We start from the raw sequence: 24685 nt of genomic DNA, 5'->3' as shown, positions 1-24685 counted from the left end.
GAAACTGGGTCTCGCTATGTTACTTAGGGCCTCGCTAAATTGTTGAGGTTGGCTTTGAACTTGAGATTCTCCTGCCTTAGCGTACCAAGTTGTTGGGATTACAGACATATGCCAAGGTGCACAGCTTAATATTTTTTTAATTTACAGATACTCATAATTTTTTCTTGTTAATTGCATAATTTCATAATTTCACTTTAACCTTGTTTGTAATTTTTTATTAATTTGTAAAAATTTTTATAAATTATAGCTATTTACTTTATGTCATTTATGACAATTAATAGATACTGTGTCAATGAACATAAAAAGGTATTCTGGAGGCTGGGGCTATAGCTCACTGGTAAAGTGCTTGCCTCGCATGTGTGAGACACTGGGTTGGAGCCTCAGCATCACTTAAAAATAAATAAAGATATTGTGTGTCCATCTACAACTAAAAAATTTTTTAAAAAATTTAAAAAAGGTATTCTAGAGAATACAGGAAATCATTCTCTTTGCCTCATCATGGTGTCAAAATTATTTTCTTCTTAAGATCTTAGTTAAAAGTACATAAAACTCAGTAACTTCTTTTATTTAGACCTTAAAAATGTCAGATATTTTCCATAACATCTTTGACACATTTAAAATTATTTTCTCAGATTCTACTGATGCCTTTTTTTTCTAAAGAACTCATCATAAAGGAACTAAAAATTTCTGGGTGTTCAAACTGTCATTATGACTATGCCCTATAATTTTCCATGCTTGCTTTTTTTTTTTACAACACACATTTTTCTTTCTTTTTTTTTTTAAGAGAGAGAGAGAGAGAGAGAGAGAGAGAGAGAGAGAGAGAGAATTTTAATATTTATTTTTTTACTATTTGGCAGTCACAACATCTTTCTTTGTATGTGGTGCTGAGGATCGAACCAGGCCGCACGCATGCCAGGGGAGCGCGCTACCGCTTGAGCCACATCCCCAGCCCCCCATGCTTGCTTTTGGTCACTTTCAATTATATGCTCACCTGTTTTTGCCTACTGAGCAGAACTGCCATTTCTGGGAATGCTTTGGTAGTTTGTGTCTCTCAAGGTTTTAATATTTCATTAGAGTTGTAGAATTTAGCAGCACAAAATTGTTTATAATATTTCCTTCATATATATATGTATATATATACATACATCTATATATATTTATGTGTGTGTGTGTGTCAGAGAGAGAGAGAGAGAGAGAGAGAGAGAGAGAGAGAGAGAAAGAGAGAGAGAGAAAGAGATATGCTGGGGATCAAACCCAGGGCTTTGTGCATGTGAGGCAAGCACTCTACCAACTGATCTATATCCCCAGCCTTCCTTCATATACTTTTAAAATCTGTAGATTGTTAGTCCTGACCTTGGTCATTTGTGTTTTCTCGTTTTTTTTTTTTCCCCCTGATCACTATACTGTGATCATAGTTTGTTGATTTTATTGCTCTTTTCACATAATGTGTTTCTGGTTTTTTTTTTAAATTTTTTTTATTGGTTGTTCACAACATTACAAAGCTCTTGACATATCATATTTCATACATTAGATTGAAGTGGGTTATGAACTCCCAATTTTACCCCAAATGCAGATTGCAGAATCACGTCGGTTACACATCCACAATTTTACATAAAGCCCTATTAGTAATTGTTGTATTCTGCTACCTTTCCTTTCCCCTACTATCCCCCCTCCCCTCCCCTCCCATCTTCTCTCTCTACCCCATCTACTGTAATTCATTTCTCTCCTTGTTTATTTTCCCATTGTTTCTGTTTTTATTTATTGTTCTTCAATGTTTTTCTTTTTTTGGGAGGGAGGGTGGGTACCATGGATTGAACTCAGGGGCACCCAACCACTAAGCCACATACCCAGCCCTATATTGTATTTCATTTAGAGACAGGGTCTCACTGAGATGCTTAGTGCCTCCCCATTACTGAGGCTGGCTTTGAACTCATAATCCTCCTGCTTCAACCTCAACAGGCATGAGCGAAAGCGCCCAATTGTTTCCTATTTTATTGATTACTGTTGTGGTGTTATTTCCTTTATTCTGATTATTTTCGGTTTCATTTGATATTTCCCCTCTCTTTTTAAAGATAGAAGTTAAAGCTGGGCACGTGGGGCATGCCTGTGATTCCAGTGGCTGGGGAACCTGAGGCAAGAGGATCGTAGGTTGGAAGCCTGTCTAAGAAATTTAGCAATTTAGCTGTCAAGCTACTTTGTGAGACCCTGTCTCAAAATAAAGAATAAAAAGGGGTGGGGATGTGGCTCAGTGATTAAACACCCTTGGTTCAATCCCTGCTACTAAAAAAAAAAAAAAAAAAAAAAAAAAAAAAAAAAAAAAAAAAGCTAAGCTCATCAATTAAAAAACATTCTTTTTTAAAAATACAGATGTTAATGCTATAAATGCCCTTCTAAGTTTTGCTTATGTTGTATTCCACAAATTTTGACATTTTATATTTATATTAGCTCAATTCAAAAACTTTCTATTGATGTCTTTGACATATTGATTATTTAGAAGAATGATTTATTTTAGCTTCCAAGTGCTGAGGGATTTTTCCAGATCCTTTTTTGTTATTGAAATCTGACATAAAATTATATTTAAGAACATACTTTGTATGATTTCCATTCATTTAAATTTTTAAGTTTTGTCTTTTGAACCAGGAAATATAGCTAATTTCATCAACATTTTGGGTGCATTAAGGAGAGTATATTTTATTGCTGTTGGATGGATTGTTCGATCTTGACAATTGGTCAAATTGGTTATTACTGCTGGGTGTTGTGGTACATGCCTACAAGCCCAGCAGCTTAAGAAGCTGAGGCAGGAGGATCATAAGTTCAAAGTCAGACTCAGCAATTTAGGGAGGCCCCAAGGAACTTAGTGAGACCCTGTCTCAAAAAATAGAAAGGGGTAGGTATGTGGCTCAGTGATTAAGTGTCCCTGCTACCAAAATAAATAAATAAATAAATAAATAGATAATTGGTTAATACTATTGCTCAAGTCTTCTATACCTTTGTTTGTTTTCGTATTGGGGTTGAACCCAGGAACACTTTACCAATGAACCACATTCCCAACCCTTTTTATTTTTTATTTTGAAACAGGGTCTCACTAGTTTTGAATTTTCAATCCTTCTGCCTCAGCCTCCCAAACTGGGATTGCAGTGTGTGTACCACCATGTGTAGCATGTCTTCTATAACTTTATGGATTTTTATCTCTTCTTCTATCAATTATTGAGAGAGGGGAATTGAAATCTCTGACATTAATGGTTGACATCTCTAGATCTCCTTTAAATTCATTAATTTTTGCTTCATGTATACTAAGGCTCTATTATTGGATATGTAAATGTTTAGGATTATTATGTCCTCTTGATGAACTGACTCATTTATCATTGTAAAATTATCCTCTCAATCCCTGAAAACATTCTTTGCTCTGAAATCTGCTTGTCTGATATTAATAAAGTCTGTATAGCTTTTTTTTGTTGTTGTTGTTGTTTTCTGATATTGGGGATTGAACCCAGAGATGTTTTACCACAAAGCCATATCCACAGCCCTTTAAATTTTTTTTACACAATACCTTTAATTAATTAATTTTTATGTGATGCTGAGGATTGAACCCAGTGCCCCAGCTGTGCTAGGCAAGTGCTCTACCACTGAGCAACAGCTTGCCACAACACCAGCTCCCCCCCCACCCCCACTTTAAAAAAGAATTTTGAGACAGGGTCTTGCTGAATTGCCCAGGATGGTTTCAAATTTGCAATTCTCCTGCCTCAGTTTCTCCAGTAGCTAGGAAGACAGGCATATGCCACTATGCCCAGCTTTTTTCTGTTTTTTTTTTAACATTTAGCCAAATTGTAAATTTGTATTTAAAGTGAGTTCAGTGTAAGTAGGACACTTGCTAAATCTTATTTTGTCCAATCCAACAATCTCTGCTTTTTAAATGGTGTTTTTAGATAATCTACAATTGCTTTGAGTATTGAAACATTTGGGCTTAAATAAATCATATTGCTCTTCATTTACTGTTTTTGCTAACATTTTTTTTCTAGTTTACTTTTCCTATTTTGGATTATTAAATACTGTTATTCAGTTTTATCTCTCTTGTTGGTTTATTAACTATAATTCTTTTTATTTTTGGTAGTTTACTTTTTTTGCTTTGAGATTTACAATACACATCTTTAATTTACCATGGTCTATCTTTTTTTTTTCTTATGTTCTATCTTAAAGGGATATTAAATCACTTTTCACGCAGTATAATATCTTGTAACATTATACTCTCATTTGTTTCCTTCCAGCTTTTGGGCTACACATTTTACCTTTTTATATGTTACAGGCCCCAAAATATGCTGTTCTGCTTTAGCCAGTTAGTTATCATTTAACGAGATTTAAAAAACAAGAGATAATAACTGTATAATTACCATGCAGTTACCACTGCTGGTGCTTTTCTTTCTTTTGTATAGATAGAGATTTCTATCTGGTATCATTTTCTTTCTGATTAAAGGATTTCATTTAACATTTTATATAGTAAAGTTCTGTTTGCTAGTGATAAATTCTGTTAGCTTTTGTATCTATGAAAGAGTTTTTTATTTCCTTTCTTTTTTGGCAGGTGAGGATGGGGTACCAGGGATTGAACTCAGGAGCACTCAACCACTAAGCCACACTCCCAGTCCTTTTTTGTATTTTATCTAGATACAGGGTCTCATTGAGTTGCTTAGTGCCTGGCTTTTGCTGAGGCTGGCTTTGAGTTTGCAATCCTCCTGTTTCAGCCTCCTGAGCCACTGAGATTACAGGAGTGTGCCACCGCCCACCTGGCCCCTTCTTTTTTAAATTATTTTTTTTTCCTGAGTATAGAATTGTAGGTCAATAGCTTATTCCTTATAGTATTTAAAAAATAGTCCTACCCTATACCTGTCTTCCAACTTGCATTATCTACAATAAGAAATCTATAATCTTTCCTCTCCTCCTCCTCCTCCTCCTCCTCTTCCTTCTTCTTCTTCTTCTTCTTTTTTTTTTTTTTTTTGGTACTGGGGATTGAAGCGAGAGACACCTTACCATTTAGTTACATCCCAAGAACTTTTCATTATTTATTTTGAGACAGGATCTCACTAAGTTGTTTAGTGCCTCCCTAAGTTGCTGAGAGTGGCTTCAAACTTGCAATCCTCCTGCTTCAGCATCTGAGTTGCTGGGATCACCAATATGCACCATGGAACCCAGCAAAAAATCTATAATCTTTTTAAAAAATCTTTATCCCTTTGCATATATCTTTTTTCTTAGCTTCTTTTAAAGTTTTTCTCTTTTCAATGATTTTAAGCAATTTGTTTATGATATGTCTTCTATTGTTTTTTTTCATATCACTTATGCTCACGGTTCAGATATTTGGATATATGGGTTTATAGCATTTATGAAATTTGGAAAAATAATTCAGGTTTTATTTCTTCTAAGTTTTTTTTTTGCCATGTCATCTCTCCTTCCCTTTGTAGACCCTGATCACTTGAAGCTCTTCTTTAGCTTACAAATGTCCTGTTATTCTGTTTTTCCCCCCTTCTGTATTTTAGTTTCTATTTCTAAGCTATTTCATGCATTCATCTTTTCTTCTGTGCTGTCTTGCTGTAGTTAATTTCATTCAGTATATTTTTCACTTCAAATATAGTAGATTTCATATATATTCAATCTTTCCTTAAACTTGCTAAATGTGAAATATAGTTAGAATGCAAGAAATACAGATTTTAATGTCTTTCGGTAGGATTTCTCTCATCTTTGAAAATTTGGGGTAATTTTCTATTAATTTTTCTTCTTAATTATGAGTCGTTATTTTCCTTCTTGTCTGCATGCTTGGTAAATTTTCCCTGTATGCCCAACAGTGGAGTTTTATCTTATTGGGTACACGGATTATTTTGCCATCCCTATGAAAATTCTTGAACTTTGCTCTGGGATATAGTTAAGTTACATGGAAACAACTTGATCCTCCTGGATCAAATTTGGTTAGGTGATATAAGAGTAGCATTTGCTCTAGGACCAATTTTGCCTGACTTCTGAGGCAAGACTCTTCTGAGTACTCTTCCTTATAATTCAGAAATTATAAAGTTTGCCAGTTTGAGCCATGAAAGCAGGAACTGTTTTTAGTCCTATATTAAATCTGATGCTTGCTTATTGTACCTTTAAATCTTTGTTTTTTTTTCCCCTGGCTTCTAGTCATTTCCTTACATATGCACTGATAAACTTCCTGAGTTCATTCAATAGAGATCTCTTCTGTCTGTTAATCTGCATTATGAACTCTAGCTTGCTTTGTCCCTCAGATTCTCAGCTCCAACTCTTCAAATCCAGGAAACCACTTGGATTCCTCTCCTTGTGCCACAGCCTGGAAACTCTTGCAGGCATTAAAATGGGCAGTTGTAAAATTAGTTCACTTTGTTTTCTGCTTCTCAGATAGCACTATCCTTTTGTTACCTAATGTCCAATGTCTTTTAAACAATCATATCTAGGGGCTGGGGATATTGCTCATTTGGTAGAGTGCTTACCTTGTATGCATAAGGCCCTGGGTTCAATCCCCAGCACCAAAAAAAAAAAAAAAAAAAAAAAAGATCATATCTAAATAAAAGTTTTCTGGGCTTGGTGGCCCATTACTATCATCCCAGCTGTTTGGCAGGCTGAGACAGGAGGATTTCAAATTTGAGGCCAGCTGCAGCAATTTATCAAGACCTTGTCTCAAAACCAAAGAACAAAAACCAACCAACCAAAACCAAAAACAAGCCCAAAGGCTTGAAGAGACAACTTAGATATAGAAAAAAAAATATTTGCAGCCCATACATGAATAAGTGATTAATATCCAAAATATAGAAGGAACTCAAACAGTTCAATAGCCAAAAAAAAAAAAAAACAAATAATCAATAACCAGAAAACAAATAACCTGATTTAAAAAAGGGTAAAGTACATGAATAGATATTTCTCAAAAAATATATATAAAACGTTGGCTGGGGTTGTGGCTTAGAGGCAGAGCGCTTGCCTAGCATGTGTGAGGCATTGGGTTTGATTCTCAGCACCACATATCAATAAATAAAATAAATGTCCATTGACAACTAAAAAAAATACATAAAACATCCAATAAGTTGCTGGGCGTGATGGCGCCCACCTATAATCCCAGTGACTCTGGAAGCTGAGGCAAGAGGATGGCAAGTTCGAAGCCAATTTTAGCAATTTAGGGAGGCCATGAGAAACTCAGTGAGCTTCGTCTCAAAATAAAAAAAAATATAAAGGGCTGGGGATGTGGTCAGTGGTGTGTGTGTGTGTGTGTGTGTGTGTGTGTGTGTGTGTATATATATATATATATATATATATATATATATATATATATATATAAAAGCCAACAAGCATATGAAAAATTGTTCAACATCACTAATCATCATGGAAGTCCAGATCAAAACCACAATGTGAAATCACCCTACATTTGTTAGAATGGCCATCATCAAAAAAACAAAAGATAACCAAAACTGGTGAGAATGTTAAGAAAAGGGAACACTTGTATACTGTTGGTGGGAATGTAAATTAGTACAGCCATCATGAAGAACAGGATTGAGATTCTTCAAAAAAAAAAAATAGGACTATGATATGATCCAGCAATTCCCCTACTGGGTATATGTTCAAAGGAAGTGAATCATAATGTGGAAGAGATATCAGTGCTCCCATGTAAGATGTGGCACTACCCAAAACAGCCAAGTGTCTATTAAAGCCCAAATGCATTAAAAACTATGGTCTATACATACAAAGGAATATTCTTCTGCCCTGAGAAAAGAAGGAAATCCTGACATTTATAATAATGTGAATAGATCTACAAAACATATGTCAAGTGAAATAAGCCAGGCATAGAAAGACAAATACTGCATGTTATTGCTTAGATGTGAAATATAAAAAAAAGTCAGACTCACAAAAATAGCATAAAATGGTAGTTACTAGAGGGTGGTGATGAGGGTGGGGGTGAGGATGGAGATGCAGGGGAATGTTGGTTGAAGGACATAGAATTTCATTTATGAGCAATAATTTTAAGAGATCTATTTTAAACCCCAGTGACTACAATTAATAACATACCATGTATTTGAAAATCACTAAGAGTAGATTTTAAATGTTCTCATCACAAAAAACAAGTATGTGAGGTAATGCATATACTAAATAGTTCAATATATTCATTCTACAATGTATACATATATTAAAGCATCATATTGTGCATCATTAATATATACAACTTTTACCAGTCAATTAAAAATAAATTTAAACAATTCAGTCAACATTACCTGTTGATCCTTGGTGGAAAACAGAATTTGGATATAATATAAACATGGCAGTTTTAGCATGTGATGCATGGCTTAGGAGAAAAGATATACTTAAGATTTGGGGGCTTCCAGTTTAGAGTAATAAAAGTTGGCTTAAAGTCTATACTTTTTCTTACACTGTGAATTTAAAGTTATTATTTTAAATAGTGAATAAGTATACAACATGTAAGTGCTCAGTGAAAATTCTAAAAGTGTGATACTTTTTGTGTGTGTGTGTGGCACTGCAGATTGACCCCAGGGCCTCATATATGCTAGACAGGCACTCTACTGAGCTATATCCCTAGCCCTAAGAGTAGGAGACTTTTAAAGATCATTCATCCTTTGACTGCAATCTAGCCAGGTTTTAAACTTTTTGCCTTATATTCTAGGTAGTTTATTTGCAAAATTAGGTAAAATTTGGGAATCTTAGGGATAATTCTTCTCAGATGGCATATCTTGGCAAGGTTTATGACATTTTATACCTATTTTCACTGACATTATGATATCTTGTGAGGTTTTATTTTAGTATTTAGTTTAAAGAATAAGATAAAGAGGCTATGATGAATGTCATGAATAGCCTTTGCCTAGAAAACAAACACAGTGATTGCTCTTTACACATAACCTGAAATCAAGAACAATACCAGCATCTAAAGATACAGGAATTTAAATCACAAGTGCATAAGGTTTGAATCCTGATATACCTGAACCATGTTTTGTACTACCTCAGCTTTCAAAAATCTGTAATTTTTCTATTGAATTGGGAGTTATTCATTTTGAGGGTAATAAAGAAATTCCAATTTGAACTTCCGCGTATCTTTTAATCGGAATTTTCCCAAAGCACAAAAGTAAAAAGTGTAAAAGTTGCTGTGTTTCATTAGTTTCATTCTTTTGAATGTTGCTACCCTGAAATCTCTGTGTGAAATTATTAGAAGACAAGTTTTCAAATGGTGGTAAAAGAAGATGCATATGTGGGGACTCACTCAAAGGGCATTATTTAAAAAAGAAATTTTGTAGCCACCCAGATCTCAGGGTAGCTATGTCCATTCAAGGATAGAGAATCTGCCATCCGTGTGATTATTTTTACATCTGAACTTTTTTTTATACACCAGAGAGACTCAAAACTTTCAGGGTCATTTGCCCAGCATGTAGTGGAATGTCCTGTGCAATAGATTCCAATTAATATGACCATGTTCAATGGCCCTGTATCACCAATGATGTATAACTTCTTTCCACTTGGCTTTATATGGCACTTCTTTGTTGCAGCTGTAACCAGGTCTATCGCCCCTTTGATAAAAATTTCAGTTACCCCAGAGAGAAGCTTTCAATTTTATTAAGCATTGAAGTCCACACATTTGTTCTTTTTCAGAAGAGAAGATCAAAAGCACTCTTTCTAAGGAAGTAATCTGATAAATTAGGATAGTACTGGTGGACTTTGGCAATAATGTTTTTCTGTAATTGAAACCTAAGAACTTGTATAAACTGACTAGACTATCATGAACTTTTTAGCATTTAACAAAAGTTTCTTTCATTTTTTAAAAAAGTAAATAGGGTTCCTTGATTCTATTTAACCAGTTCTTTAGCATGCTGTGTCTTTTTGGTTGTGGTTAGGAAAACCTCAATCTAGGTTTAGTGATAGGGAACTGACAATCAAGGAAAAAAGCAATTAGATCATCAAGTTGTGGTATAGAGAAAAGCCTGTGGTTTTTCAGTCCTACCTTTCACATTAATTCACTGTAAAAACTGGAGCAAGAGACTCAATTTTTTTCTGGGCCACAGTTTCCTCATCTTTGAAAAGGAAGGATTAATTGTATGGTATGTAAAACTTCTGCTGAATCAGAAATTCTCTAATTCTAAATGCCATACTTTGTATTTACATATAGCCATTTCTTTTTCCTTTGTGTCTCCTGCCTGCTACAATTTCAGGTTTAGTTTGGCAATGGAATAATATGATGTAGTACTGCTTCATAAAAGAGCCCAGACAGAGTCTCATTTTTTTCCATAGTCCCAAACTGCAAGAGTTTGGAAAAGACACCAGACAGGCTCTTGTTGAGAAAATTCTCTCTCTCATACACACACACACACACACACACACACACACACACACACACACAACATTCACACATATCAGATTTCTTCACAGCTGATGAGACAAATGTTGCCTTCTGTGTAAGTCTGAATTTGAGTGCTACCCCCTGTTATTAGCACCTTCAAAGGTTTAGAATGAGATCTTTAAATTCCAGTTTGTGGTATTTCAATCCTTGGGAGGGGTATCCTGAATCAAAATGCATGCCACACACTGCCTGTTGACTGAATATAATTACTTGTAGTGGTTTGTCAATGGGTGCTTAAAATATCAGCATTACATGTAGAAGTCTTAAAAATATTTTATCACTAAATGGAAACTATTTTGTATATGGATTCTTTCTAAATTTTAAGCTCTGATGATTGGGATTTAGAAGGGATCATGTTCTTCAGAAACTAAATACCACCAATATGGGGGTAACATTATTAGAAACATTTTCTTAGGAAGAAGAAATTTAGAAATCAAGTTTCTAATTTAGACCCTTGCCAATCCATTTCTGGTATTAGGCAATTCTCCAAACATCTACAAATGCTAGTTTGATACTGGAGATTGAATCCAGGGGCACTCTACCACTGAGCTATATCCCCAGACCTTTTTAAAATTTTTAAATTTTGAACTTGGGATTCTCCTACCCCAGTCTCCAAAGCAGCTGGAATTTTGGGTATGTGCCATCATGCCCAACTCTGTGCTGAATTTTTAAAGGTTAATTGTAATGTGGAATCTGAAACCATATAAATAATTTTTTTTCTATAGGATTATGCCAAAATTCACTGATATTTTTCAAACTGAATGGATCTTTTACTCATGCATGATTTTGTAATATCATTCATTTATTATTGAAAAAAAGTTGGTTCACTGACTTAGTTTGATTTTTCTGAATGCTGATTCATTTCATTATTACTATACCAAGAGATCTTTTTGTTAAAACCACCACCAATCCTGTCAGGAAAACCTGTAAATGTGAAGAAAAAAAGAAAAAAACAACAACAAATTCATGATGACAGATTAAAGTCATCCAAATATGTTACTTTTTATCTTACAGGTTCAAATTTTATTTTAGGCAATAAATACCCTTTCTTTTTGTTTACCTATAAATATAAAAAGGTCTGCCAAATACTTGATGTGAGAATCCACATTTGTTTACTGGTCTTTTTCTCAAGCAAAAATAATGTTCCATGAAAACAGGTTGATTCCCCCTCTAACTCAATTGTGTCAATTTTTTTTTCCCAGAGATAACCATGTTACTTCAGTATGCAGCAATAGTGTTTCATGAACACTTTTCATTTCATTATGCAGAATGCTAATAAGACATGTACTCAAGGGTCTAGATTTATAAAAGTAATATTTTTATTGCTTTTTTTTTCTTACTCTTTTTTTTTTTTTTTTGGCGGGGGTAGGGGGTGGGGTGTGGGGTGGAATTGCAAATTGAACTCAGGGATGCTTTGCCACCAAGATACATCCCCAGCCCTTTTTTTTATTTTTTATTTTGAGGTAAGATCTCACTAAGTTGCTTAGGGCCTCACTAAATTGCTGAGACTGACCTCAAACTTGTATTCCTGTTGCTTCAGCCTCCCAGGTCACTGAAATTATAGGTGTGTGTCAATGCTCCTGGCTATAAAAGACATTCTTGAATGAAACTGGCATTTTAGGGCTGGAGTTGTTACTCAGTGGTAGAGCACTTGCCTGGCATGTGCGGGGCCCTGGGTTCAATTCTCAGCACCACATATAAATAAAATAACTACAACTAAAAAATAAATATTTTTTTTAAAAAGAAAGAAAGAATGGCCTGTGTCCCCTAAGGAAAACCTCCACGTGTGACCCCTCAAGGCCCCTGCAAGGGAGGACCATGGGGGTGGAACTGCCACCAGGGGGACATCTGGGTGTCAAAAAGAAAAAAAGAAACTGGCATTTTATTTTTGATGTGCCTGTCTGATGGTGAAGTGTGTGATAACTACCAATGTAGTTTGATATCAGTCCTTGAATCTTCCTAAGGACCACTCCTCCCGCCCGTTGACTTTACACCATTGGTAATTATTAACACAGTGAAGAAAAAAACTAACATCTTAAATTTATTATAAAAATAGCTTTGTTCTTGCAGACTTTTAAAAGGGAGCTTGGAGACCCCAGGAGAATGCAGATTGCATTTTGAGAATTTCTGGACTAGAGTTTAAGATTGTAATGGTCTTGACTTCTCTCTTTTAGTTGTCAGAAGAATGGGTCAGCTTCTCACGGCTCTTTTTGCCACAGAATTGTTTCATCAGGAGTAAAGAATTATTGACACTGAGGCCCACTCATTAGAAGAAGGACCTACTTAATGACTGAGGCAAGATGTAAAAGCAGAGGGAACTTGAACTAATGTAGTTGGTACCAGTAAGCAGCACATAACTGCTCTCTTCTAACTATATTTGACTCTTTCCCCAAATGGGACAATAATAAACAGACCCTTAACAAATTCTTGGTATAGGGGCAAGGTCAGAATTTTAATCTGGACTAAAGATAAAGTCCATGTACTTGAACACTATCTTACTCAGATCTCTATGCAACTACTTAGCCCTGAAAACCAAGGAATTTAGGAGATAAACATCTTCCAGAAATGACAGATGAAGCTGCTGATGGTTGAAACAGACTCTATAGACACCCTTGAAAGAGTTTAGTAATAACAAAAGCCCAAAGGATTTGGGGAGAAACTGGAAGGATTTTAATAAATGCAGCAAATGGAGATTTTTTTCTAGCCATTTATAGAGCGTATAATAGCCTAGGGGTTAACAGTGCTGGTTTTGAATGTAAATGATTCCAAGCCTGAAACTACTACCTACCACCTGTGTGGTTATGGGCAAGTTATTTAACTTCTCTGTGCTTCATTGTACACAAAAATAAAGAAAACTGGGTGCAGTGGTGCAAGCCTATTATCCCAGCAGCTCAGGAGGCTGAGGCAGGAGGATTACAAGTTAAAACCTAGCCTAAACAACTTACTAAGCATCTTAGTAAGACCCTATCTTAAAATTTAAGGCAAAGGACTGGTGATGTAACTCAGTGGAAGAGTGCCCCTGGGCTCAATACTAGTATAAAAAAAAAAAAAAAAGAATGAAAGAAGTCAGAATGATGAGGGATCATGATAATAATGCTGACTCTTGAGACTTCGATTAGGATTGGTCTGATAAGGAGTAGAGCACATGACAGGCATTAGTGAAATTTAGCTATTAGAGTTATTTGTAATGCTGGGAACATGATAACCATTTAAAACAATTGGGTATTGTTACTTTCTTTAATTTGGTACTGGGGATTGAACCCAGGGGAGCTTTACCAATGAGGTACATTGTCAGACTTTTTATTTTTTCTTATTTTGAAACAGGGTCTTGCTAAATTGCTGAAGGTCTCACTAAATTGCTGAAGCTGGCCTCAAACTTGCTATCCTCTTGCTTTAGCCTCCAGAATTGCTGGGATTACAGACACGTGGAACAGTGCCTGGCTTGATTTGTCTATTATTATTGGACACACTGCCCTCTGCATCTCAATACTATCGCAAACATAGCTTTCATTTATTTTTCATTTATTTTACAGATTTGTTGGTTCCGCAATGATTTACTGAACACAAACTGTGTAATAGTAGCTGTGCTGAATGATGAACCTATGGTTAGCAGCTCTAATGTAGCTATTTTTTTTTCGTGGTAGATTCTAAGACAGACAATTAGCATGGTGATTTTTTACAGGCTTCCTCAGATCATGCAGCTAATGTCAAGCATTCCACCTTTTTCCTCTATTCATTTTTTAAAAAATTTTAAATTAGAGGCAGTCTGCTGATAACTGTGTCTTGATCTTTTGTCCAGCATTTGACAGTAAGAATTTTTTTCAGTGTTGGGAATCAAACCCAGGGCCCTTGAGCATGCTAGGTAAATGTTCTGCCACTGAGCTACACCCCCAATCCAAGGCCAACATTTTAAAGCAAACAATAGATATGAAAGTAAGTGTCTTTCTGATATTATCATAAAGGTTTTTAAAATTCAGGCCCAAAACACTTTACATAGGATGTGGTTCTCTTACAAAAGTTAAAATATAAAGTAATATTATGCCAGTGATACAAATAGATTCTTTGATAGGAAAATCTCGATTCATTTCTCACCATGGTGATGTATCTGGTGCTTGAAAATTTCTTAAGAGCTGCACATTTGCAGATGAAAATGAAGTTCTTCGCTCCTACCCTTATCAAAAACAAATTTCTTGAGAACCTGAAGCTTCTCCCTAAGAACTGAAGAACGTAAGTGCCAACAATTTATTCACTGAAACTGAAAATAAGATTGAAAATTTAAAGAAGATAATCTTTGAGTGGTAGGAAAAGCTAATCGTTTTTCTTTAACAATCCTTAAGCTTCATTCTTCCTGAAAGTTTAAATTCTCCGTAATCTTAGCAAACACTGGAATGTATGAAAATCATAGTACAGGTATACAGCAAATTTGTCTTCAAAATTTCTTGTCTGACAGATTGGAAAATTGAATAATATTTTAAATGCATTAGGAGAAATCCTTACATAAAAAAATCCTAAGATAAATCCTATCCATCCTAACGAATTCTATTATTAACCACAGAAAAATCCTCTCTAAATTATATTTTGAATGTCTGGCTTTGTGTATTTCATGTATTTTAAGGCAAGATGTGTTATAGTAGAAGCTATTATAAATTTTTTTTTATTTATCAAGCGAGAATCAATCATACGGTGTTATTGTAGAGTAAAGGATTGTGAAGGAAATAAAACTGTGAGGTGGGTCATAACTGAGTGATACCAGTGATAGAATTAATTTCAGTATGTGTTTTCCTGAGCTTCTCAATACCCTTCAATGCCACTGGCCACTCCTTCTTTCTTGAATGTGCTCTTTTGTTGTTGTTTTTATTTATGCTTGTCTCAACTCTTTCTTTTTTGCTTCTTTATTTTCAGAGTTCTCTTCTGTCTTCCCTTTTATGCATTAAGTTATCTGTATCTATGGATAGAGCTCTATTGGTTGCAGTCTTGGGGCTGTCTTGATTTCACAGAGCCAGACTTCATGGATTCAAATCCTGACTATAATGCTTGAACTCCGTATAGACAAAACTTTAACTTCATGTGCGTTCCTTTCCTAATTAAAAAAAAGAGAGGAATAAAAAATAAAAGTACTTCATGGGGTTATTATGAAGATTAAGTAAATAACATTTAAGGAAGTTAGATTAGTATTTGGTACATAACAGGCATTCAGTATGTTTGTTTGATTTTAGTACTAGAAATTGAACCCAGGGGTGCTCAACCCCTGAGCCACTTTTTATTTTTACTTTGATACAGGGTCTCACTAAGTTGCTTAGTGCTTCACTAAGTTGCTGGGGCTGGTTTTGAACTCCTGTCTCAGCCTCCCGAGCTGCTGGGATTACAGGTATGTACCACCACACCAGGTTTCAGTATGTTTTAATTCTCCATTAAAAGTATTTTTATTTCCTAAGTAAATGCATGAATTCCATAGGCTGAAAATCCTAAATTTGTAATCTATAATCACATACTTCAAATTATGTTTAGAAGTGAAAGTTGTTAATCTACCTTTTTGTAGATCTCTTTCCCATTCCTAACTTGATCCTCAAATCATTCCAATATGAAAACGTCATAAAATATTTTTTTAAAAGAGGGGGAAAAAACCTGTTTTCAGCAATTAGCATAGTTGATCTTGTTTTATTTATATTGCCATGCCCAAACTAGAGAGTTTTTGGAAGTGAATCCCAAACACCATATTATACATATATATTTTTTTATGTTATCTATAAAATCATTACTTTTTTTTTTTCATTTTTTAAAGACACTTAAAACCTTTACCAAAATATCATGAATTGCTTCAAAATTGTACTTTATTTGCTGTTGATTTCAATTAGAACCCCAAGTGGCAATGATTGATAAACTTTTGTTTCTCTTCATCCTTCTCATTCTGAATCTTCCCTCCCCAAACATTTTTGTTGAGGAAATAGTCATTCTCCTTGTAGTTTTTCTCAGTCCCCAGAGTTTCCTGTGAAATGGTCCTTAGAGTTAAAGTCTTGGCTTGGTTTTTTTTTTTTTTTTTTTTTTTTTTTAGGTTATTCTTTGACAAGATTTCTGCATGGGAAATGTTGAGCATTTTCATCAGGAAGCACAGAGGTCTGGTTGTCCTCTCTTTATTTGTGATATTAATATCTGTTTATGGCCATTGTTTAGAGTAGGCCCGTTATACCATTAATTGTTATGAAATGTTAATATTCTTTTTATAACTGTTTCATGTATTAGCTGAAATATTTTTGTACAGAGACTCTGCTCACAAATTTTGGTTACCCTCCAGTACCTACCACATAGGAAAGACAAAATACTCAGTTCTTACACTTTATCTGTCCCTATCTTCTCACAGTTTATCCTCTCTCTCTGTATATGGTCATTTAAAAACCTTTTTTTAAAAGCTTTCCATTAAAAAATAATAATAAAAAACATAAAAAAAATGGTAACCATAACAGTCCTTCTTTTCATTTACTTGAATATCATGGAGATCACTTTTATAGCAGTGTATAATAACAGCTTTATTTCCTTTTATAGTTTCCTAACACTTAATTGAGTGGCTACATCATGCTATTCAACCAGAACACTTTCTGACAGATGTTTGCTTTGTTCCTCGGTGTGTGTTGATCAGTGTTCCACAACCAGCTCTCTACAAAGGAAAAAGTCCTGATTTGGAGTATTTGCAAATTTCTGTGGTATAAACATTCCCACCATGGCTGATTTCAAGCTCCTACCATGCCTCTGAGGTGAAGTTGGGGAGTGATGTACAGTGGCAATCCTTCAAATACAATACATGTAGATTACCTTACTATGCTTAATAAAGCCTAGTAAATCAATTAGGAAATGAGGAATTTTGAATGCTTATTACTTTTGCTTTTTTTTAAAGAGAGAGTGAGAGAGGAGAGAGAGAGAGAATTTTTAATATTTATTTTTTAGTTCTCGGCGGACACAACATCTTTGTTTGTATGTGGTGCTGAGGATGGAACCCGGGTCGCACGCATGCCAGGCGAGCACGCTACCGCTTGAGCCACATCCCCTACTTTTGCTTTTAATATTATTTAATTGTTATAAGTTTATGTAATTTAATTTCCAATGCTGGCTGTATTTTAACAACCAGCTTGCTAAATTACTGACAGTTTCACGGCTGGTTCTCACAAGTGGAGAGAAGCCAGCTCTAGTATTTTCACTTGGTTGCTATTACAAATATTTCTTTGATGAATAGTTTTGTACATGTGTCAATTTTCAGTAATTGCCAATGTATTGTTGGCTCAGAATCTCAAATGTGGAATTATTGAGTCAAAGGATAAATGTGATACTGTGAAATTATTTTCTAAAAAAGCTGTATTATTTGGCACTTATCACTAAAATTATACAAGAGTGTTTCCCTGAATCTTACTATCAGAGCATATTCTCAAGATTTTGGATTCTTTTCCCCCAAATAGGTGAGAATTGTTATCTCACTATAGATCACATCTACATTTATGTTAGTATGAGTGAGGTTGATCATCTTTTTATATCTGGCATGACTGATACCTTCTTTGCTCCCCATTCCTCATATCTAGCTGATTACCAAGGATTTCTTTTTCTTTTTCAGTATCAATTGCTACAATTCCAGGTGATGCTACAATCCTCTTATCTGGATTAATAATTAATCTTCCTATTTTTTTCTTCCTGCATCCAAAATTGTTGCCTTCCTTAATTCATTCTTTACAGATCACTCAGTCCAATTTTTCCAAGAAAAATGGAATCATATCACTCACCTGCTCCACATGCTAAAGTAGTTTCCCATCATCCTTTAGAATCCAATTCTTCCTTAATCTGACCTACAGGCCTTGGCAGAGAACTTTGTCACAAAACACACTTAACCATATAGGAAGCTTGGAAATATAGTGTGGAAATGGAGGACAAAGAGAATTTTTTATACTAGCACAGGTTAAATACGTAATTAATTAGACAATGGTTAAGTTAGTTTACAGTTTATTTGGGAAGATGTCTTAAAACAGGTGGTAAACATGAGCTGGTGGAGAGAAAGTAGAAGAATGTAAAAGGAAGTAGCAAGAATATCTTGGCAATAGGAAGCGAATGGGAGAGGTTCAAGGTGCAGAAGGAACTACTGTGTGGAGTCTCTAAGAGGCTCAGAAAAACCACAGCTCTTTCCAATTTTTGAGGTTTCCAGAATGTTATAATTAAAAAAATTCCAAAACAGGGCCTCAAAATTTATGGTGTATTTCAAAGACATCTGTTTGATACTTGTAAGTCAATTTGCAACATAATTCCATCATTCAGAAGATGATTACAGGATTTACAAAAAGATATTAGTTTATAACACACCACAGAAGATGTGCTGTGGCAACAGAGTGCAGGTTTTAAAGTTCTACAATGTATATTTCTTTTCAGTCTTACTAGAGTGTCCTTAAGATGGTGTTACCAGTTGAATCATGTCCTCCTCTGGATTTGCCAGGGTTCTTTGGAGAAACAGAACAAATAGTGTGTGTGTGTGTGTGTGTGTGTGTGTGTGTGTGTATGTGTGTGTGTGTGGTGTTTATGACTTATTGATTTTGATATTGGGAATTGAACCCAGGGGTGCTTTACCCTGGAGCTACATCTCAGTCGTTTTTATTTTTTATTTTGAGGCACGGTCTTATTTAGTTGTCTAGGAAAGCCTCGAACTTGTGCTCCTCCTTTGTGGGATCTCAGGTGTGTACCACTCCACCGGGCTGTTTATGATTTTATATAAGTAATTGGCTCATGCAATTATGGAGGTTTCCAAGTCCAAAATTTGAAGTGTGGGCCAGCAGGCTGGAGACCTGAAGTACTTGATGGTGCAGATAAAATTTGAAGTCTGTCTCCTGGAGAATTCCTTCAGTCTTTTGTTCCAGTAAGTGATTGGATGAGCCCCAATCACATTCTGGAGAGCAATCTGCTTTATGCAAAATTTACTAATTTAAGTGTTATTCTCATACTAAAACAATCTTCAAGATGATACATAAAATTAACCTTCATACCCCACAATAATGATGCCTTGAAGTTCTGATCCTCATCATCTCAGAATGTGAACCCACTCTACTAACACCTTGAGTTGAGACTTAGGTACCAAAACTGTGAACAATAAATTTCTATGGTTTTTAACCACCCAGTTTGAGTTACATTGACCCAATAGCCCCAGAAAACCAGTATAGACTGTATGTATGACTTCAGTTGCAGATATTAAAAAATCTAACTTGGAAGCCCTTTATTATAAAGTTGATGTTTGTAGGTCAACTCACTAAAGGTCAGTTTTCTAAAAAACTGTTAGAAAGATTCTGCCTTATGTAGTGAGTTAAACATTCCCTTAAGATTAAAGAAATCCATATGACTTTCTTCATATCTAGATTCCCATGGATGTTTTCAGTTGTGAAAGTCTGTGTCTTTTCTTCTGTTTGTTAGGGAACACCATAGTATTGTGGATTTTGTAAGGAAAGCTTGACACCAAGTTGGCTCACACTAGGTAATATATATATATTTTTCCCTGGTGCTGGTGATTGAACCCAGGGGTGCTTAACCACTGAGCCACATCCCAAGCCCCTTTTTATTTTTTATTTTGGGGTAGGGTCTCACTAAGTTGCTTAAGGCCTTGCAAAGTTGCTGAGGCTGGCCTTGAACTTGGAATCCTCCTGCCTCAGTCTCATACATAGTTGTTGGAGTTATAGGCATGCACTGCTACACCCAGCCCACACTAGATATTTCTGAAAGAATAACTCAGAACTCTTGGAGTCAGGCTGGCTTTCAACTCCAACTCTGCCAGTTTCTAACTGATAGAGTCATTGAATCTGACTCTTAATTTCTTCTTCAGTGAAATGTGGGAGAAAAATCTTCCAAATTTTTCCTTCTTTCTATTAGCTATGCTATTTGCAAGAAATCTATTCTACTTTGGTAAATCAGATAAAAGTTAATGTGATTTTTTAAAAAAGTAATAGTTTTTGTTTTATTTATCTTATAGAGTTGTGCAATCAACATAATGCCGGGTATGGTGACTCACACTTATAATACCAGGACTGAGGCAGGAGGATCACAAATTTGAGGTCAGTCTCTGTAACTTAGTGAGGCCCTTTCTTAAACTAAAACTAAAACTAACTAACTAAATAAATAAATAAAAAGGACTGAGGATGTAGCTCAGTGGTAAAGCGCTCTTGGGTTCTATTCCCAGTGCCCCCCCCCAAAAAAATCAATGTGATAGTAAATAATAATATTGCTTGACAAAATATATTAATATATGGATGTAACAAATTTATCTTGCTAATATCATCAACAGCTTCAAAATAAATTTCTGGTTCAATATCACGAATAAGCATGCTCTTTTTAAGCCTTTAGGTAAGGAAATTAATTTTTGAAATTTGTAACTGTTTATGCATATTTATATTTTCAAGTTTAGGATTGCTAATTTATTTAACTTAAAAGATAACATTTATGCAATAGAAGCAAATACAGTTCTTTCCAACTTGGCATAACAGGTTCACAAACTGGCATCTGTTGCTCCTAAATGCAAAAATATCTTAAAAAACAAAAATATTTTGCAAGTAATCTGTAGTAAAATTTAATTTCAACTGTTTACAGTCAACTTATTCCACTTAATGTGATTATTTATAATGTCACAGCAAAAGTATGTGATTCTTTCTTCCCATACAGAGCTTAAGAAAGATCAAAAAAGACAAAGAAATTAAAGAGTAGTATGAAGGAGATATTTAAGCTGCATATATTTAAGAGCCGAAGTGAGTGTTATTAGGCCAGGAATGAAAAAACTGTAGACTTTAGTTTTTTACCTTCTAGAAAGGTGAAAATAATTTTATTGAATGATTGTGAGCTCAAATTTAACATGGTCCTTTTAACAGAGAAAGTACAGTTTCTGAAATAAACTCGATTTTTCTTGAACAAAGGAGAGTAACCTTGATTCTTCAGAACTTTTCTTTCATCAAAGTTGAACCATCGAATAATAAAGACTCTTGTGTCCTGGTGGCTCATGACACATTATCATTCCATGAATTGGCCTCGAAAAGTGTAGGATCATTGTCAGGCTTAAGAAATAAAGAGTTTGATTTTCAGGAGTCGGATTGAACTTAGAATAAGACTCATATAGGGTTCTTGACCTTAATATTTGCTCAACCATCTTTCAAGGCTCTGATTTGTTCAATCCCATTTTTACAAGGCACAGTTTTCCAACCCTTGGTTACCGCCCGGTCCTGTCTGTTTCAGGCAAGGTCAAAGTACCCTGTGTGAAGGTTGTGAGTGCAGTCCTTGCTGCCAGTCTCCTCCATGATGTTTTTCTATTTGCTTAAAAAAAAGAAAGAAGGAAAGAAAGAAAGAAAGAAAGAAAGAAAGAAAGAAAGAAAGAAAGAAAGAAAGAAAAAATATCCATATTTAATTTAAACCTCAGACTACACATGCAAAAGCTTGGGCACTTATTTAATAATCTAAAACACCTTGAATATTAATCCATCTGCCTTGCCATCCTTCAAAGGTCTTTTTACAATATTAAATAAAGAAATAGTTTTCTTCAGTAAATACTATACTGCTATCAGAAGACATGACCAAAAGCATTTCCACTGACAAATATTCATCATAGGGTAGTGGTTAGAAGCAGGAAAATTTGGGACTGGACTCAAATTCCAGCTCTGCCACACTTTAATAGTGTGGGGCAAATAACTCAACCTCCTTTCTTTACTTTCTCTCTCTTTTCCTTCCTTCCTTCCTTCCTTCCTTCCTTCCTTCCTTCCTTCCTTCCTTCCTTCCTTCCTTCCTTCCTATTGGTAGCAGGGATTAAACCCACAGGCACTTAACCTCTGAGCTACATCCTTAGCAGCTTTTTTATTTTTTATTTTTGAGACAGGGTCTTGCTAAATTGCTGAACTTGTGATCCTCCTGCCTCATCCTCCTGAATCACAGACTTGCCTCAACTTTCTTATCTGTAAAATGGAGGCAACAATACAATAGATTTTTCTGGGTAATAAATGTAAAACATTTGGTAAGGTTCCTGCTGTTACATGTAAGAACTCGAGAAACATTTACTTTTTGCCATTATTTGCAGTGAATGAACTTATAACATTTGAAAGCTTTTATTTTGCAAAATTTTCCCACACCATATAACCTCTTCCATTGCTGTCTGCTTCAGTGGCCAACACACATGTCATGTTCTAGTGCCTCTACAGATATATATCTCTGGAATCATGTCCTTCAAAATCCCTAAGAATGGTGGGGAAATATCATTTTTAATTTATTCAAATGTCCCTGGCCAGTATGACTGTGATCCAGAGTTTATCATGACTGTATCTTTTTGCCTTCTAGTTTATTTTTTTCTCAATTAAAAAAAAGTCCTATTAAATACATTTTTGCTGAGTGTGAAGTTTTACTACTTCCATATTAGAGACTACTGGCAGAGCCTATCAGGCCACAATCCTTTAGAATCCTATTCCAATATCCTATCAGTGAGGAATGACAGAAATAAGGTTTACAGATATCCAAACTCTTATGAGACTGAGCATGTCAATTTTCAAAATATGGAGTATTTTGAAATATGCAGTGGCGTCCACCTATGACCCTAGTGGCTTGGGAGGCTGAGACAGGAAAATCATAAGTTCAAAGCCAGCAACTGAATGAGGCCCTGAGCAACTCAGCAAGACCCTGTCTCTAAATAAAATATGAAAAAGGGCTGGGGGTTGTAGCTCACCCCTGAGTTCAATCTGGGACCATAAAAAAAAGTTATGGAGTGTCAAATTTAGACACACTCAGCTGTATGCATTAGACCACACATTTATTCCATTTTTGAGAATATACACAGTATTTGAAGTGAAAACTAATTTCTGTATTTCTCTTGTTGACTACCTACTATATCCTAGGCACTTGAAATAGTTTTTATTCAGGTACAGCTGAGGTACAGTAATCCTCATTCTACAGGTCTGACAAACATATACAAGTGCACCATGACAAAACCATGGGACAGTCCCACTGCTCCAGAACATTGCCCTGCACCCACAAAATTAGCCCTATTCCCTGCAAGACACTGATCTGCTTCCTGACTCTACACCCCAGTCACAGCCATCATCCCAGGTCACTTTATCTAAAACTCCTCTGAGGGGTAATATTACTCTTGTGGCAGAGATAGAGTTGGCTGAATATTTTTTGCCTTAGGTGATAGCTAGTCTGTAACTTTTAGTCTTATCAGCACCAAGCCTTATAACAAAGTGTTAGGAAAAAAATAGCTACTATCAAGTGACTTGTTTCCTATTAATGGAAGCTGATTACTTTCTTAAAGGGAGATTTTTCCCCCCTATGACATGCTTCTTCTCAGAGTTTGACTTATTATTTTATTTTTTTTGGCACTGGGGACTGAACCCAGGGCACTTAACCATTGAGCTACATTCCCAGCCCTTTTTTATTTTGATTTGGAGACAAGGTCTTGCCAAGTTGCTTAGAGCGTGGCTAATTTGTGAAGCTGGCTTTGAACTCGCCATCCTCCTGCCTCAGTCTCCTAAATTGCTGGGATTACAGGTGGGTATCACTGTACCTGGAGTGACACTACTTTGTTTTTTCCTGCATATGTCAGAACTTATGGTTTCTTTCTGCTGTAATACTCAAATGAAGACAGAGTAATGAGACTATAAAATTAATTTTAAAGCTAGAAAATGGGCTGGGGATGTGGCTCAAGTGGTAGCAGGCTCGCCTGGCATGCGTGCGGCCCGGGTTTGATCCTCAGCACCACATACAAACAAAGATGTTGTGTCCACTGAAAACTAAAAAATAAATATTAAAAAATTCTCTCTCTCTCTCTCTCTCTCTCTCTCTAAAAAATATTTCTTTCTGTTGAGAGCCACAGCCAAAGGGGCCCCAGCAAACTTCCAGCTGCCAGCAAACTTCCAGCTGCCGGCTGATGATTGGCTCACAGCGGCCCCAGCAACATCTAGCTGATTGGCTCCTCTGCGGTGATGCTCATTGGGCTGTTTCCCTGACCTTTCAGACCACGGAGCTGCTCATTGGGGGACTTCTTTGGCTCCGCCCACACAACCCAGCCAATCGGCCTCAAGAGCAGGAGGATTGTGGGAGGTGGAGAGGCTGGTGTTGGGGAGAGAGGCTTGTGGGAAGCGGGTGGTGGCAGTTGGGCTCTGAGGGTTTTTTCCTGAGGAGCTGTTTTGTTTGGCGTGTGTAGTTCTAAAAATAAAGTTAGTGTCTTTTGACAAGTGCCCAGCCAGACTGCGGCATCTTTCTTTCTTTAAAAAAAAAAAAAAGCTAGAAAATGACCACCGATTTTTATAAAGAGCTTATTTGTAT

The 24685-nt window shown here is 35.7% G+C and overlaps 1 long non-coding RNA gene across 4 annotated transcripts in view; it reads left to right on the top strand.

The window, feature by feature from the left end:
* Positions 1–24685, top strand: part of LOC308652625 — a 56502-nt gene that overhangs the window by 24034 nt on the left and 7783 nt on the right. Inside the window, exons 3-5 of one of the 4 annotated variants that reach the window (XR_014022842.1) lie at positions 15665–15752; positions 16437–16498; positions 16925–18297. This is a non-coding gene — a long non-coding RNA (uncharacterized lncRNA). The other 3 variants (XR_014022840.1, XR_014022843.1, XR_014022841.1) reach the window with 3 other exon arrangements.

Source organism: Spermophilus citellus, assembly GCF_964194105.1.
Source record: "Spermophilus citellus genome assembly, chromosome: 7".
Taxonomy (NCBI): domain Eukaryota; kingdom Metazoa; phylum Chordata; class Mammalia; order Rodentia; family Sciuridae; genus Spermophilus; species Spermophilus citellus.
This window is presented reverse-complemented; position numbering and strand designations above follow the sequence as displayed.